Consider the following 17,525-nt stretch of genomic DNA (forward strand, 5'->3'; position numbering starts at 1 on the left):
CCAAGGAGCTAAAGGGATCTGCAACCCTATAGTTGGAACAACATTATGAACTAACCAGTACCCCGGAGCTCTTGTCTCTAGCTGCATATGTATCGAAAGATGGCCTAGTCGGCCATCACTGGAAAGAGAGGCCCATTGGACTTGCAAACTTTATATGCCCCAATATAGGGGAATGCCAGGGCCAAAAGAATGGGAATGGGTGGGTAGGGAAGTGGGGGGCGCTATGGGGGACTTTTGGGATAGCATTGGAAATGTAATTGAGGAAAATATGTAATAAAAAATATTAAAAATTAAAAAAAAAGTCTTCCAACCAATAAAAATCCCAGGACCAGAAAAAAAAAATAATACACATATGTGTTATGTGTGTGTGTATATGTGTGTGCAATGTAACACTACTGCTCAAAATATAAAACTTTACTTTTGCATATGTTCCCAGGACTGATCTGATGTAGAATAACCAGTTGTTCTCCTCTACCTATTCTCAATTAATCATTTCCTGGATTTCTTTATATAGAATTGTTGTTTCATGGTCTTTTTAATCTACAAGTTACTATTTCCATTGTTCTCCCAATTGAATGTTCATTTAATCATAGTGTGATGTTTGGTGGTGGCTTCTTTCTCCCTCTTTATCTTCCAACTCTCTTTTCCTATATACCATAGAATCCTTCCATTCTTCTTTCTTCAATGAAGCCAGTGCATTATATATGGAATCTGTAGAATAGATCTCTCCACATCTCTTTTTGGTTAGTTATGGTTTTCTATAATAGTATCCAAATGATGCTATAAAAGGGAAGATTTTACTATAATGAGTGAGTCCTAAATCCTTTTCCTTTTATTGAAAGGAAGGTTTTTTTCTCATAAAATATATATACAGTTTACGGATTTCCATCTCTCTACTTCTCCCAAGTCCTCCTCATATAACGTCTCATTTAGATGCATTGGCATTCTGTCTCTCATTACAAAGTAAAAAATCTTCTAAGGAATAATAATAAAATAAAACATAATATAGTAAGAAAAATAAATCTCTACCACAACTAAGTTGGACCAAACAAACAAACGGGAAAAGAGTCCAATAGAGGCAAAAAAAAAAAAAAAAAAACCCAAAACCAAAAAACAGATACCTATTGTTTCACACATTCTGGAATCTTATAAATCACTAACTTGGGAGTCATAATAAGTATGAAAATGACATAGTATTTAAGATGGGAGGAAAGTGGTGAAGTGGAAGGGGATTGGGAGAAGAACCATTGGAGGGGGACATTGTGGGGCAGCATTTGGAATGTAAATAAATAAAATCATTAACTTAAAAAATTCATTGGAAAATTGAAAAAATAAAAAATAAAATAAAATTGTAACAATAGATAATCTTTTTTCTAAAAAAGGAAAAAGAGAATATTGTGAGAAAAATCCTCCAAAGATCCTGTTGAGTCAGATTTCTGCTGGCCATCTACTGAAGGGCTTGTAGCAATGCTTAAGTTTAGTTTGATTACTCAATGAGGTTCCCTTGAAGGAAAATAGCTTTCATTTGAATGTGACTATCAATTGGGGATTGCTTCTGGTTTAGGAATGGGGCATGTATATCCACATCTCTTATCTCCAGGTCTCCACGTGGTACAGACCTGTGCAGGCCCTCTGCATGGTGCTTCAGTTTCAATATGCTCATATGTCCATCCATCATATTGATTTGGAAAGCCTTGCATGCTTGGTGTTCTCCATCACCCGTGGGTATAATTGTCTTTCTACCTCCCTTCAACAGGGTTTCCTGCACCCTTAAGGGAAGGATTTGATAGAGATACTTACTTTAGGGGCATGACTATTACAAGGTCTCAAGTGATTCCTAAACCCTTATCTGAAGATTTGGATCTAGGAAGAACACATGAGACAAAACATGCCACATTTGTCTTTCTAGATCTGGGTTATCTCACTCAACAGAATCTTTGTTAGTGCCTGTCATATATCTGCAATTTTCATGATTCCATTTTCCTCATAATTAAGTACTATTCCATAGTATATATGTACCATTTTTTGTTAGCCACAAGAGAATTTCAGGAGATTTAAGTTATTTTCAATTCCTTGCTGATATGAATATAGGAGCAATTAACATACATGAGCAAGTAACTGACAAAAAGCATGTCAAGTCATTTGGGCACAAGCCAACAAGATGTTTAACAGAGTCATATGGTGCATTTACTTTTACAAGATTGAGAATTCTCCACACTGTTTTCAAGAGTAGCTCTGCAACTTTGAAATTTCTCTAAAAGTTGTTTCTGAACCCTCTCATTTTCTCTCTGCTTCTCTTCTTTTTAAACACTTATCTTAATGTCAAACTCTCACAAGAAATCCGCCATGGGCTTTCTGACACATTGTATTTTAATTTTGAATGTATACTGGATATTAGTTTACAGCTAGCATGTTTGCCTGCAGGGGCTATAATAGATTTTGCCTGTCTGTAGCCAACAACAGTGAGGACCTGGATTATGGGACTGTGCATTTCCTTTCTGATCTAGAGACCACTGATAGATTTTGAGGTAGGAAGAGCAGTCATTTCCTTTGTGTAGGAAGAACAGTTCCTTTGTGAGGACATTAGGGATCAATAGTTAGTTCCAAAGCCAAAATAACATACATAACGCTGAATAAACTAGTAGACCCACTAGTAAAACTAAAAATAAATGATACTGTGAGAAGATCCTGTTGTATGTAGGGGATTTGAAAAGCTTGAGATGAAGATTTTAGAAATTGGAGAAAAAAATAGCAGAATACTTTTCAACGTGTGAAATTGTTGACAAACAATATTTTAGTGTAAATCACATTACTGGAGATATCCCTGAGAAATCACACATCCTTCCTCTGCATTTGTTTTCTGTTACCTGCCAGTAAGAATGAGAGAATAATCCATGATATAATCCAATTACAGATTGATGATATGCTTCTGTGTTTGGTGACCTTTTCTTTTTTTTAATTTTTAATATTTTTATTACATATATTCCTCAATTACATTTCCAAATGCTATCCCAAAAGTCCCCCATACCGCCCCCCACTTCCCTACCCACCCATTCCCATTCTTTTGTCCCTGGCATTCCCCTGTACTGGGGCATATAAAGTTTGCAAGTCCAATGGGCCTCTCTTTCCATTGATGGCCGACTAGGCCATCTTTCGATACATATGCAGCTAGAGACAAGAGCTCCGGGGTACTGGTTAGTACATCATGTTGTTCCAACAATAGGGTTGCAGATCCCTTTAGCTCCTTGGGTACTTTCTCTAGCTTCTCCATTGGGAGCCCTGTGATCCATCAAATAGCTGACTGTGACCTTTTCAAACCAAATGGATAGTTCACTGAATTCTGTTTCTCAGGAAGGCAGCTGCTGTATTTCTTGACTTTATACTTAGGATCAATATGAACAGGAGAAGGCATCTATATGTTTTCACAGTTCCAAAACACCTGTGCAGTTTTATTTGCCTCCACTATTTTGCCAATATTCACACATCATGCACAGAAACTATGTAACAGATATTTTATGATTTCTTTTTTATTCTATTTATTATTTTATTAGATATTTTCTTTATATACATTTCAAATGCTATCCCGAAAGTTCCCTATACCCTCCCTCCACCCTGCTCCCCAACCCATCCACTCCTGCTCCTTGGCCCTGGCATTCCCCTGTACTAGGGCATATAAAGTTTGCAATACCAAGGGGCCTCTCTTCCCAATGATGGCCGACTAAGCCATCTTCTGCTACATATACCACCAGAGCTCATATCTCTAGCTGTATATTTTATGATTTCAAACTGGAATTTACTTTATATTTTCATAAAGAATAAAATGATATTTTACATGATTGCATGATTCATTATTTTCTATATTCCTCTCTTCAAATATTACTCATTTTTCTTTTCTGTGTTCATTTTAGTAATACTTTTAAGGTGTTTACACATTCTGAACATATGTGATCTTGTTCAAATATATTTAAATATCTTTTCAAATACACACACACACACACAAACACACATTTTGTTAAATATGTTTTCAACTATCTCTAAATTCCACATACCGATATTTAGATAAAATTTACTCTGTCTTTATGTCTCTGTCTCTGAATTTTATCTGAAAATTCAGACATGGACTAATTGTCCAAAATGATTTTTTTCTCTTTTATAACCAAGATTGTAAATTTTCAAGTGTCCACTTCTCCTAAACATTATCCATCTTTGTCTCTTAAATATATTGTTCTCTGCTTTTCTAGGATATGGATTTATGTATGGTGGAAATGATACAGAAGTTTCTCGTTAGAGATGTTCATGAGTTTTCTTGAAAAATAAATACATTGTAAGAAGTCTATTTTAAATTCAAATACTTATCAAAATCCTTCTGCATAGAATAACCAACACCGATGGTTCTTGACATTTTCTATAAAACATTTTATTTTTACTATTCCCAAATTAAAAACAAAATTTGGATACTATTACTCTAAAATTCATAACTTCTCTGTAAAATACAAAATGTAACTTACACATCTTCAGGATGAATCAACCATGATGATTCTGAAAATCAGTACTCTCTAGCTATGATTTAATGAAAATCATCTCAGTATCCTCGACCCACAGCAGTGCCTTTGGCTTTAGATTTCTATACCATCCAGCTAGATTATCACCATCCATACAGGTTGATGTCAAATCAGAATAGATGCATTTTATTATTTTTGGCTTACATCAAATTTCTTCTTTTGTATGGCAGGAAAATGTGTCCTGGACACTCCATGTGGCCTTTCTGGAGTCAAAGAATATGCATTTTATATTGGCTAATACAACACTATTTTTAGAGTCCACATTATCTAAAGGTTAATTAAGTTTACCTCTTCATATATAATCTTAAACAATTCACCTCATCCATTCAGGTTGACGTCAAATCAGCATAGATTTTTAAATGTTTCCTTTGACCTTCTCTATGGTACTCATGTTCCATGAAATTCCATGTCTCCATGAGTTTAAATGAGCTTGTTTATAATTATATGAACAATCTTAGATAATGATTTTGTTTCCTAAATATGTTTATGGAGAACTAAATAAGTTCATTGATTCCAACTCACTTGTTTTTAATATATGATCACAAACTGTCACTGAATCATCAATTTTTCACTATTTTGAATATGACAGAAATGAACTTAAAGAAAATCTTGAAGTATCACAGAGAAAGAAAACACAAGAGGCAAATAATTTTATTATAATATCATTAATTAAAATATTTAAAATATCTTATACCATTTAAATTAATGTCTGTTAGACATATAATCCTACATCTGTTTATTCTGAATACTGTGAAATTAACTTGTTTCTTATTTCTTTCCCTTTAACTTGTTTTTATTTTGTACTACTGTTATGGTTGACAATCATTAAAGAATTATTTTTATCTTGTATTCAGATTCAACCAAGAATATCAATTTTGAATTCAATGTTCTGTGAACTAAAAACACCCAGAATATTAAACCATGAGATCCTAATTTAAGATGATATTGCATCATCAGAGTCTTCTGACACTACGATGGGTGACCTTATACAAACAAAGAGTAGAATGAAAGAAGAAAGGTCCAGGCAAAATGATACAAAACAAATGCAATTTCATACACATAAGGGCATCCCAGCTCCTTCAACTAGAGCCAGGGGAACATCGCTGAAGTGTGAATGGAAACATTTGAAGTCAAGGATACTAAAATGCAGAATAGTGGAAATTTGCTTGTAAAATTTGTCTCCAAGAAATGGTTGAATTTGGAAAATGGCAGTATCACCGAACAGGTTAACATTGAAGGGGAATTTTTTTTCTTTAGAATTCCACCTCTTAAAGTAATCACAGAAAACTAACGAGTACCAGAGGGAAAATTAACCTCATTTAGTGAAGAATACATTATATTTGGCTGTTCAGTGGAGAATTGTGATCCCTAAAACCATATGTACACAAACAGAAGAATGTTATTCATCTGGCTGTGTGTAGGTATGTGGGGTAGTGGGAGGGTGAATGGAAGAAACAAGGAAATGTTTATGTGCATTGTTGACTATTAAAAACATGAAAATGTCTTAAAACAGCCCCTGCTATATACAGAACAGGGTTAGATTAGTATAAGGATTTTGAGTAGGAATTTCCTTTCTAATATAGCAAAGCTGGGATGCAGATATAACCTATGGGACCTGGCCTCCACAATCTGTTGCTGTTTGCCTTGGGCTCAGATGCTGTTTTCTAAAATTCTTTTGATAGGCAATAAAATGACTTTTTTTTTACATGAAGTGTGCTATTTATAATTATTTTTGGTTATAAATATAAGATTTAGAATGTAGTCAGAAATGATCATGATCTAGCAAAGCTGCAGTAGGAGATTCATTTCAAAATTCCATGACCGAAAAATAACCCTGGGCACTTGACAAGGTTTCCAGTTCCAGGGATGGTTGCCTTACCATTGAGTGGTTCATGAATCCTATCACACAATTGTTGGTTGCCAACAACATGTGAGTGCCATTTCATGTATATTTTTGCTTATCCTGCCATGCCTCTAATTGTCATTGTTCTTAGGTGTTACATCTCGGTAGAACTATTTGCTGTTCTCCTTTGGCATTCTAAATAGTATCTCTGTAACTGGGAAAAAATAAACCTGACAGGACAGAATTCTTAGTATCACAGATCCAGTTAGAATTATCTAAGTCCTATATCCTAACAGTGCAGGGTCTTTAGATATAGTGGCATACCACAACCGCTACAGCTCACCCAAGCTCAAAATAATTTGTATTGTTTCAGCAGTCATATTGAAAACGTGACAAATTTGCTCATTTGTTAGTCTATCATTCCTGTGGGTAGTATATTGAGCCGAAGTGGCTAATTTTCATTTAACATATAAATGATTATATACATGTGTGTACATGAAACTACAAATACAAAATAAAAGTTTAAATATAAGATAGGTAAATATACAATATGATTGCATGGGTTTTGATAAAATTACTTTGTCATCATGTCTCCCTTGCAACCCTCTCCTATCAAATTATCAAATTATCTACCTCACCCCCAGATTAAACCTTGTTCCTGTGATTCTGTTTTCCTTTTTAGTGTACTGTTACCCTGCCTTTAACCTCTCATTCCTCAACCCCACCCTACCTATGGTCTCTTTTCTTGATACCTTTTTACTCACTCTTGTATATTTGTATCTGTGGATTTGCATCTAAGAACTGTGGATAAGAAAGAAAATGTGATGTTTGGGTTTCTTGGCATGGGTTACATAACACAGTAAGATATTTTCTTGATTTGTCTTTTTGCCTGCAAAATCCATAATTCCATTTATATTTACAGTATTATAGTATCCTATAGTGAGTGAGGAACTCATTTTTATTATCCATGTCTCAGGTGAAGGGTATTTAGATTGTTTCCAGTTCCTAGATATTATGAATGGACCAGCAATAAACATGACGGACAAAGTGTCCTTGGGATAGAATGGCAAGTCCTTTGGGCATGTCACAAAGAGTTGTATAATTGCTTCATATGGTAGATTTACATTCAGTCTCTTGAAAATAATATACACTGGATTTCAGAGTAGTACCACTTTACAACCCACCATGAGTATTCCCTTTACCCTTCATCACCTCCAAGTTTTCTTATGCTTGTCTTTTCTATTCTGCCTGGGATAAGAATTAATCTTAGCCATGCTTTGATTTGCATTCCCCAATTGATTAGTGCAGAGCTGCCTTTTTTTAGATACTATGAGTCATTTTCACTCTTTCTCAATGTATATTTTTAAAATACTTTCTTCAGATAAAAGGCCCATTTTGTTTTGGGAAGATTTATTTATTATTATACATAAGTACACTGTAGCTGTCTTTAGACACACCAGAAGAGTGCATCAGATCTCATTACAGATGGTTATGAGCCAACATGTGGTTGCTGGGACTTGACCTCAGGATTTTTGGAAGAACAATCAGTGCTCTTAACTTCTGAGCCATCTCTTCAGACTACAAGGCCCATTTTGAGTTGAGAATTTATTTTCTGACCTGTTTTTGGAGTTCTTTATATTTTCTGGATATTAATTATATTTCAGGTATAGAGTTGGCAAAGATTCCTTCCCATTCTGGATGCTTGCTCTTCACCCTGTTTATTACTTCTTTAGCTATACCAAATTTTCTTTATGTGAAGTCCTACTTGAAATGTTTTAGCTTTAGTGCATATTTTACATGTTTTTTTCTGCACTGAGCCCTTAAAAAACATTGCCAATATTTTGGAAGTTATGCCTGAGGAACTGTCTAATTTTATTTTAGCCTTTTATGCTGAGCTACAGGCCATTGAATGATGTTTCCTTAGGGAGACAAATTATCTTCAATCTTGTACCAATTGGTATGGTCCCTAGATTACCAATGTTATTTTCAAAATTATCTTTAATTCAGTGATAGGATGAACTTATTTAGTAACACAAGATCATTTTTAAAAATAGATCTAGAAAAGAGTTTTGCGATTTAGAAAGCTTTGATAAGTTTGACATAAAAGGGAGAGAAATGTGAAACAAGAATAAACAGAATACCTCAGATATGTGATACATGTGTGAAATGGTCAACAGCTTCATTTAATCAATTGTTATTAAGATATACATGACAAAGCACATATTTTCACAAATAAATAATATTGTAGAATCCTGGATAAAATATGCAACAGTGAGACATTCTATGCTTTCAGCTTAATGGATATTGCACACAACTCAGATAGAGTCCAAGAAATCACTCCACTCTGTTCAAAGAACATATGCTAAGGTTTATGACACTCTTCATATCTTTGAGTTCTCTAAAATTCTAGAATTCGTTGAAGTGGGTTGAATAGTTTTAGTAGTTGAACATGTATCACAGTTTTATGCATTTTTGTCTCTGACAATTTTTGAAGGTTAGTTTCCAACTACTAGTGAGTAATAATTAGGGACTAAAATTCCATGTTACAATCTGATTAAAATTGATAGATATATTCTTATGGTTGTTGACCTTTTCAAAATAAAAGAAAGATTCAATGACTATTGTTCACAAGAACTGTACTGATATATTTCTTGGCTTGATACTCAAGCTTGGTACAGTCAAAAGAGGACAGCTTTAAAATTTGACATAGTGTGAGAATAAAATAGACTTCGTAATTTTTCCAAATTGTAACCATTTTGCACAGATCATTGTAATGACTGTGTGATGATATGTAAATTCAGGTTGCTTATAATCTCATCATGAAACAAGGGACTTTATAATGAGTATTTTGTTTCATTTTTATATGCCTCTGAATAAATCATTTACTCATTATATTTACGTATTTCATTTTTATTAAAATTGGGAATTTCATCATGCATTCTGAATACATGTCCTGTTACATTAAAAACTTTTTAGGTATTTCCTAGAAAATGTATGATTTTTTTATTTGCTGCCTCTTTAATATCTCTCAACTTTCTAAACAAATAAATTTTGATAAAGTTTACTTTTCCGTCTCTGCCTCTCTCCTGCTTTCACTGGAGAATGCACTAATTAATTGCTATTTCCTTCCCTAAAAAATGTTCCCTCTCTCCACTGTCAATGTTTTGCAAGTCTCATGGGATCATTTTCACTAAAGCTCTCCAGCTTAACTTCTTAATTATTTAGTCGATTGACACCCTAAGTTGTAGCTGTACCCTATTCTAAAAAATCCCTTAGAAATACTTTACATACCATCAATCTACAAGAAACAAAATCAACAACTTCAAAAGAAATTTGTCTCCTACTGATTTTTTCAATTTTTTATTAGAAATTTTCTTCATTTACATTTCAAATGCTATCGCGAGAGTGCCCTTTACCCTCCCCCGCCATCCTGTTTCCCTACCCACCCACTCTCACTTCTTGGCCCTGGCGTTCCCCAGTACTGGGACATATAAAATTTGCAAGACCAAGGGGCCTCTCTTCCCAATGATGGCCGACTAGGCCATCTTCTGCTACATATGCAGCTAGAGACACGAGCTCTGGGGGTACTGGTTAGTTCATATTGTTGTTCCACCTATAGGGTTGTAGACCCCTTCAGATCCTTGGGTACTTTTTCTAGCTCCTCCATTGGGGGTCCTGTGTTCCATTCAATAGATGACTGTGAACATCCACTTCTGTACTTGCCAGACACTGACATAGCCTCACAAGAGACAGCTATATCAGGGTCCTTTCAGCAAAATCTTGCTGGCATGTGCAATGGTGTCTGCGTTTGGTGGCTGATTATGGGATGAATACCTAGGTGGGGTAGTCTCTGGATGGTCGATCCTTTCATCTTAGCTCCACACTTCTGTCTCTATAACTCCTTCCATGGGTATTTTGTTCCCTATTCTAAAGAGGAATGAAGTATCCACATGTTGGTTTTCCTTCTTCTTGATTTTCTTGTGTTTTGCAAATTGTATCTTGGGTATTCAAATTTTCGGGGCTAATATCCACTTATCAGTGAGTGCATATCAAGTGACTTCTTTTGTGCTAGGGTTCACTCTCTCTGGATGTTATCCTCCAGATACATCCATTTGCATAATAATTTCATAAATTCATTGTTTTTAATAGCCGAGTAGTATACCATTGTGTAAATTGCCTCTTATTATAAAGAGTAAGATTTTCCTGTTCATGCTTAGAAAAAAAATCCTGTTTCATAGACTATGTAATAGCAGCATGCCTCTTTAGTTTTCATTAAAACAAAATATTTCTCTAGTCAAAAATTGTATCTACATTTTGAAAACCATGACACTATGAAAGAGATGTGAATTCAGTTTTACAAAAGTAAGGATGAAACAGTTACAACAGAAATTCACTATGGTGAGTCAAGAGAGTAAATACTCTTTAATCTTATTTCAGTGATAATTGACCTCTGAGTCCACAACCTCAAAGAGTGTTGGCTTTGGCTCCATGTATAGTTCAAGGCAAATCCTTTCTTCCGTTTTGGTTAAAGTCAAATCAAGATAGATGTGTTGTTATCATTTCCTTCTTCCTTCTCTTTACTCAGCTGTATGACAGGAATTACTTAGTCTTCTGTATGGCCTGAAGACTGTGTGTGTCCATTCTGCAGTAATTGTATATGCACAAATTTTATTCTATGAAAAGCTTTTTAGAGCACTAAAGTAAGTTCTTTATTCATTAGTTCTCTTCTGGTTGCTATATTTCACCAAACAATGACAGCATTTCACCAAAGGTCCACAAATACTAAATTAAAGTAGATTCTGCATTCTATCTCTGCATAAGTTTATTTGGAAAATGAAAATTCAATTTCCTTCAATCTTTTCAAATTCTCTCTTATTTTTTATTTCATCTTATACTAATCTTACCAGCAAGGAGGTTTAAGGACTTATTTTGATCTTGTTTACAGGGTTCAATTAATCATATAACTTTAAATTCCCAGTTGACTGAGTAGATATACCCAGATTATTGATATCCAAGATTCTTATCCTAAGGATATATTTCATCCTCAGAGTCTCCTTTCACTCTGATGGCTGACCTTACTTGATGAAGAAAACCTCATACACCACCTTCCAAGGGAAATATGATTTTATATACATGAAGAAACAAAGCTAATGCCCTTATATTGCATGTTTTGCTATCACATTTTATACTTTCCTCTAGTTTTTTTCAAAGTACTTCTCCATATTTACTTCTATCTCTTCTTGCCTCTGTATTTTACTTTTGACAGAATAACTACTGGGAGACACTATCCCCAAGGTACAGGAAATGTGCAGATGCTAGTAAGAGGATGATTTAAAATTGTGAATTAAAATTTTTATATTAAATTATGAAAATATGCAATCAAAAGAAAGAATAAACTCAATAAGACAAAAATAAATATATTGAATAAAGAGAACAATAAAAGTGAATCCTAAAAAAGTAACACATTGTCTTGGTGGTAAAATGATATGTGTCTAGTGCTCTCTTACATTACATTAGAGTATTATAGCTCAAAAGGTAATTATTGAATTATGGCCCTTATATGAGATATTAATTTAATGTAGTTTTATGACTATAACTGAAATAGAAGTATAACTTTTTCCTCCCATAACACCTGCAAGCTAGATTTCCTTTCACATACTCATACTCTAACAAGTTCATAGCCTCTTATCTTTGGCTATAATTTTCACATATGTAGTCCAACTATGTGTGTATGTTTTGCAAATAGATCTATATGAATGCATAAAGAGAATCTCAATGTATTTTGGGTTTTGATGTATATATGGTTTCCAGGCTGATATTTCTGTATTGGACAACTAATAGGGAGCTTATCCCTGGGAGAGGGTAATTCTCCATCTCTTACCTGTCATTAGTTACCAATACTTTATATCTAGGGATGGGAAGCTGCCAAGTTTTCCCTTTTCTATTTTAACATGTGAAATTATATTGCCATTGATCCAGACATTTTATTTATTTCTAAGAGACACTGTTTCACCATAGACATACTCATTTTCTGGCTCTAAAATCTTTCTGAATCCCTCTTTTATTATGTTTCCTGAGCCATTGCAACAGGAGCTATGATATAGTTATATCCATTGGTACTACATAAAGAATGCCATGGTATCCTCAATGATTCCATAGTAGCACTTTTTATAGGCATTAACCAACAACTCTCTATTCCATTTAAATGTCCTGACTGAAGATAGAAAATCATTCCTAGTGATTTAAACATAACCAGCTATCAATGGCTTGAAAGGTGACATTGATAAAAAATCACTTTTGAACTTTCCCTACACTGGTAAAATTTTTCACTATATTCTGAACCATAATTCCTTAATTAACACTTCCAAAGAAGGTTTAAATTGCATTGTAATTTGTAAGTATTCTCATATTGGCCTGTGTACATAAAATGTTTCAATAAGAAAATTTGTGAATATATTTCTGTCAGCAAAAACATAACAAGTGAAATTTTTTTCAAAGATAAAGTGAGTAATTTTAGACAAGGAAAACTAACTTGCTGTGTTGTCTGTTCTATTTCCCAAGACCGACACATTTTTTTAATCATCATCAATATTGTACTTAATGGCAATTATTTGGATTTCAAAAGCTCATAGTCCTGTGTCATTTCTCAGGAGCCATCCAGCTGGTTTTGCAGACATGCTGTTCCATTGTACTGAAGATTCTCAAATATCTTCAGTTAGCTGTTTACCTAGGCCCAGGGATCTTCCTGTTTCCATTCCCAGCTAAGAATATACAAGTAAGTATCCAATATCTACCATATTATATAGAAGGGGGCCATGAACTCAGGTCAATATACTTACTCTGAAAACACATTATTGAAGGAGATATCTCCCATGAACCTAAAATGATAACAAATTTGATACCATGCATCCATATGTAGCACAGTTTTATGTGGGTCTCTGTAACCACCAGCATCAAAAGAGGAAGCTAGAAGGTTATTAGTTTCAACACAACTAAATAGGTTTTTGTTCAATCTTTGATAACCTGGCCCCAAATAAGTTACTGTAGGCATTGCTAAACACCATACTATTTGGAAAAAATATTTCTGGTGTTAATTAACTCAATACTATGTGCACAATAAACTGCAAAGTAAGCTAAATAATGATCAGCCAGGGATACATTAAAATTATTTGTGAAGTCATATTATATCTTTCAGAAAGATAGGTTCTGTAGATTGATCACTTATGATGCCCTTAATCAAGATATGTTTTATAGATTGACTACTTATGATACCTTTTATCAAGATGGGTTCTATAGATTAATTATATGTGACACATTCCATAAAGATAGGTTCCATGGAGTAGCTAAGAAAAAACAAGCTCACAATCAGGGTCTAGGGGAGGCTCTGGTGTGTTCTCTGCCATACAGGTAAAGCATCATGTTGTCCCAAGCCCTCTGGGCTGATGAGCAGTTATGCCTTACTGCCTTTTAAAGAACAACCCTACATATGCAACTAGAGACACAGTTTGGGGGGGCTGGTACTGGTTAGTTCATATTGTTGTTCCTCCTATAGGGTTGCAGACCCCTTTAGCTCCATGGGTACTTTCTCTAGCTCCTTCAATAGGGGCTCTGTGTTCCATCAAATAGATGATTGTGAGCATCCACTTCTGTATTTGCCAGGCACTGGCATAGGCTCACAAGGGAGAGAACTATATCGGAGTCCTGTCATCATCAATGGGAGAAGTCTTGCCAAGATCATATACCCCAGTACAGGGGAATGCCAGGGCCAGGAAGTGGGAGTGAGTTGGGCCAGGAAGTAGAAGTAAGTTGGTTGGGGAGCAGGGTGGTGGGAGGGTATCCAGGGCTTTGGGGATAGCATTTGAAATCTAAATGAAGAAAATATCTAATAAAAAAAGAAAAAAAACATAACCCTGTGTGGTTAACATTCCAGGTCCCCTAGCACTCTTTTTTTAGCACAAGGCCTTAAGTTGTTCCTATACCTTTGACCCAGAAATCATAATCTCCCTGCTCAACTTCTGATGTTTTAGAATTAGAGAATGTATTCAAACCAGAGTGTTTTAAATATTATATATATATGTGTGTGTGTGTGTGTGTGTGTGTATAAATATATGTATATATATACATGTATATGTATACATATATGTGTATATATATAATTTAAAACTACTAAATATAACAAAATCTTTTAACCTCCAGTTTTACTTTCTATAATGTTTAGATTCTTAATTTTTAAAATACTGCAGATAATGCTACAATTAGAATATATACTTTTTATAATAATTTAACCTACTGCAAAAACATAAAGGAATTATAATGTTCACATGGGAAAAATCTGAAAAGTAGTTATAGTTTCTATTTAAGATATTGAGCCATCACTCACTTCCAAATTCATGTTTTTCTTCAAACTTAGAAAAACCTAACTAACATGATTAATATAAGAACATTTTTGTGCAAATTGACTGAGTATAGAAAAGATTTTAGTCTTTGTGTAGTTTTATTTTCTACAATCATTGAGTTTCATTTTAAAACAATGAGGTACTTTGTCAATGGATTTTTCTTCATCTATTGAGTTGATGTTGATCCTGCATCTCTGTACCTCTGCCTGTAACTCTGGAATAAAGCCACCTTCATCATAGGAGATATTCCTCTTAAAATGAGCATGTATTCATTTTCTAGTATTTTATTTGGGATTTTTAACTTTATGTTCATCAGGTATTCTCTCTCTGTCTTGTCTCTGTCTCTGTCTCTCTCTGTCTCTCTGTCTCTCTGTCTCTCTCTATCTCTCTCTCTCTGTCTGTGTGTGTGTGTGTGTGTGTGTGTTCTTTAGGATTTACATTAATACTGGATATATAGAACAAAGTAGTTAGTAATTCTTTTCTTTAAATATTTAAAACCAGATGTTAAGAAATATGGTTATAATTCCTATTTGAAAATCTTCTATTTATATCAATATAGTCCTTTTTGGGAAACTACCCATTGATTTTTACAGAGATGTATCAATTTTCAGTTTCACCAACAATGAACAAAAATAGTCCTTTCCCTGCACTTCCAACAGAATGTCTCATCAATTCTTTTATTGATCTTGGTTATTTTGACTTTGATAATTCAAAAATCTTTAAGTTGTTTTAATTTTACTCTTCTAGTGGTTACAATTTTTAAAGACTGTTGATTATCAGCAATTTGTTTCAGTTTCTGAGAATACACTTTTTAGTTCTATAATCCATTTTTAATGTAGCTATTTGTTTTCTTGTTCATTTTTCTGGGGAAGAAGTGAAAGTATTATTCCTGGGCATTGTTAACTTGGAAAACTGGCACTTCAGGGAGGTTTGAGCTTTTATGAGGGCTTGCCTAAAAACAAACTACAACAAAAAAAGGGAAAAAAACTAAAAAGAATTCTGCAATTTAATATAGAAAGATTATCCCTGACCAAGCTACACTTTTGCTACACATATGCAGGGGGCCTAGGTCTAGACCATGTATACTCTTTGGTTGGTGATTCAGTATCTGAGAGCCCCCAAGGGTCCAGATTAGTTGACATTGTTGGTTATCTTTGGAGGGAATACCCTATTCCCTTTGGGTATTTCAATCCTTCCACCATTTCTTCCACAAGACTTCCTGTGCTATATCTTGTGTTTGGCTGCGGGTCTCTGCATCTGTTGTGGTCAGTCACTGGATGTAGCCTCTCAGAGAACAATTATGCAGTGCTTCTCTCTGCAAGTATCACAAAGTATGATTAATAGTATTCCCTGGGCCACAGCTCTGCTGGCATTTCTAGAGGCCTGCTTCCACCTGGGACAAACTGAGAAGATCCCCACAGCTCAATCTGTTGCCCATGGGATCCCCTTGCAAGCCAGTAGCCATCAGAGACTACCACTTCTGTCTGAATCCCTGGAAGCCTGCTGCTTCACAGAACAATCAGAGGCCTACTGCTGTCAGGGAATACCAACTCTGCTTTCATCCCCAGAGGTCTGTTGCCACCTGGGACAACCGGCTCAACCAATTGGCAGAGGCTTGTTGCCATCAGGAACTACACAGGCCTGGCAACACAAATAAACATCCAGATGGCTAAAGGCAAGTGTAAGAGCACAATCAACAACAGCTGGGGCAATATATCATTACCAGAACCCAGCTATTCTACAACAGCAAGTCCTGGATATTGAAGTGAAAGAAGATGACATTAAGTCTAATCTTTTGAAAAACCTAGAAAAGAGTACAAGAACAACAAATGCAAGCATCACCAATAGAATCCAGGAGATGGAAGAGAATCTCAGGTATAGAAGATATGATGGAAGAAACTGATACATCAGTCAAATAAAATACTAAATATAAATAGTTTCTAACAGAAAACATAAGTAAATTAGGTACACCAGGAAAAGATGTGAACACTATTTAAAAATACTGTGATTCATTTCCTTGCTCATTGAAATCATATAGGAAAAGATAATCTCCTTACATGGACTTTGGAAATGAAACTTCATCCTTTGTTTTAAATAGTATAGACATGCATGGAGACCCAAAGAGTCTGCTATGTGTAATATTTTACTGTGTTAAGACCATCCAACTGGCTGACAGTGAGCCCAAATCTGAAGCATTTCAGATCACAGACTTCACCACAGCCTCAGAGTGGGAAAGGTTTATTTAAAAATTTGAAGAAGTCTTGAATGACTAGAAACTGATTGGACACACTCTGGGAAAACCACTGGAAAAGGCTTCCGGTTTCTGTCTGCACCCAGAGATGATCCTGTGCCACAATACCTGGAGCTGATCCTGTGCTGCAGGGCTCCTTACAAAAAAAAAACCACCAGGAGAGAGTGGGTCTCCAAGGAGTGCTGATAAGCCTGTGAGCACAGGTAAGACCACCACTTCTGATCAAATTCCTGACCCAAGAGAGACCTGTCCTGAGCCATCAGGACACAGAAATCAAGGAACACCAGGCTCAGGATCCTTCCGGTTTCCATCTGTACCCCAGAGCTTCCCCTGTGACACAGCTGTCCATGCCCAAATTCCTCCCAGAGAGAAATGGTCTTCCTGAAGTGCTGACACAAAGGCTTGTAGGACTGACAAGCCACAGTGTAAGACAGGAAGGTAAACTAACACCAGAGATAACCAAATGGTGAGAG

Source organism: Mus caroli, unplaced genomic scaffold (assembly GCF_978045245.1).
Source record: "Mus caroli unplaced genomic scaffold, Mus_caroli_1 scaffold_5, whole genome shotgun sequence".
Lineage (NCBI taxonomy): Eukaryota > Metazoa > Chordata > Mammalia > Rodentia > Muridae > Mus > Mus caroli.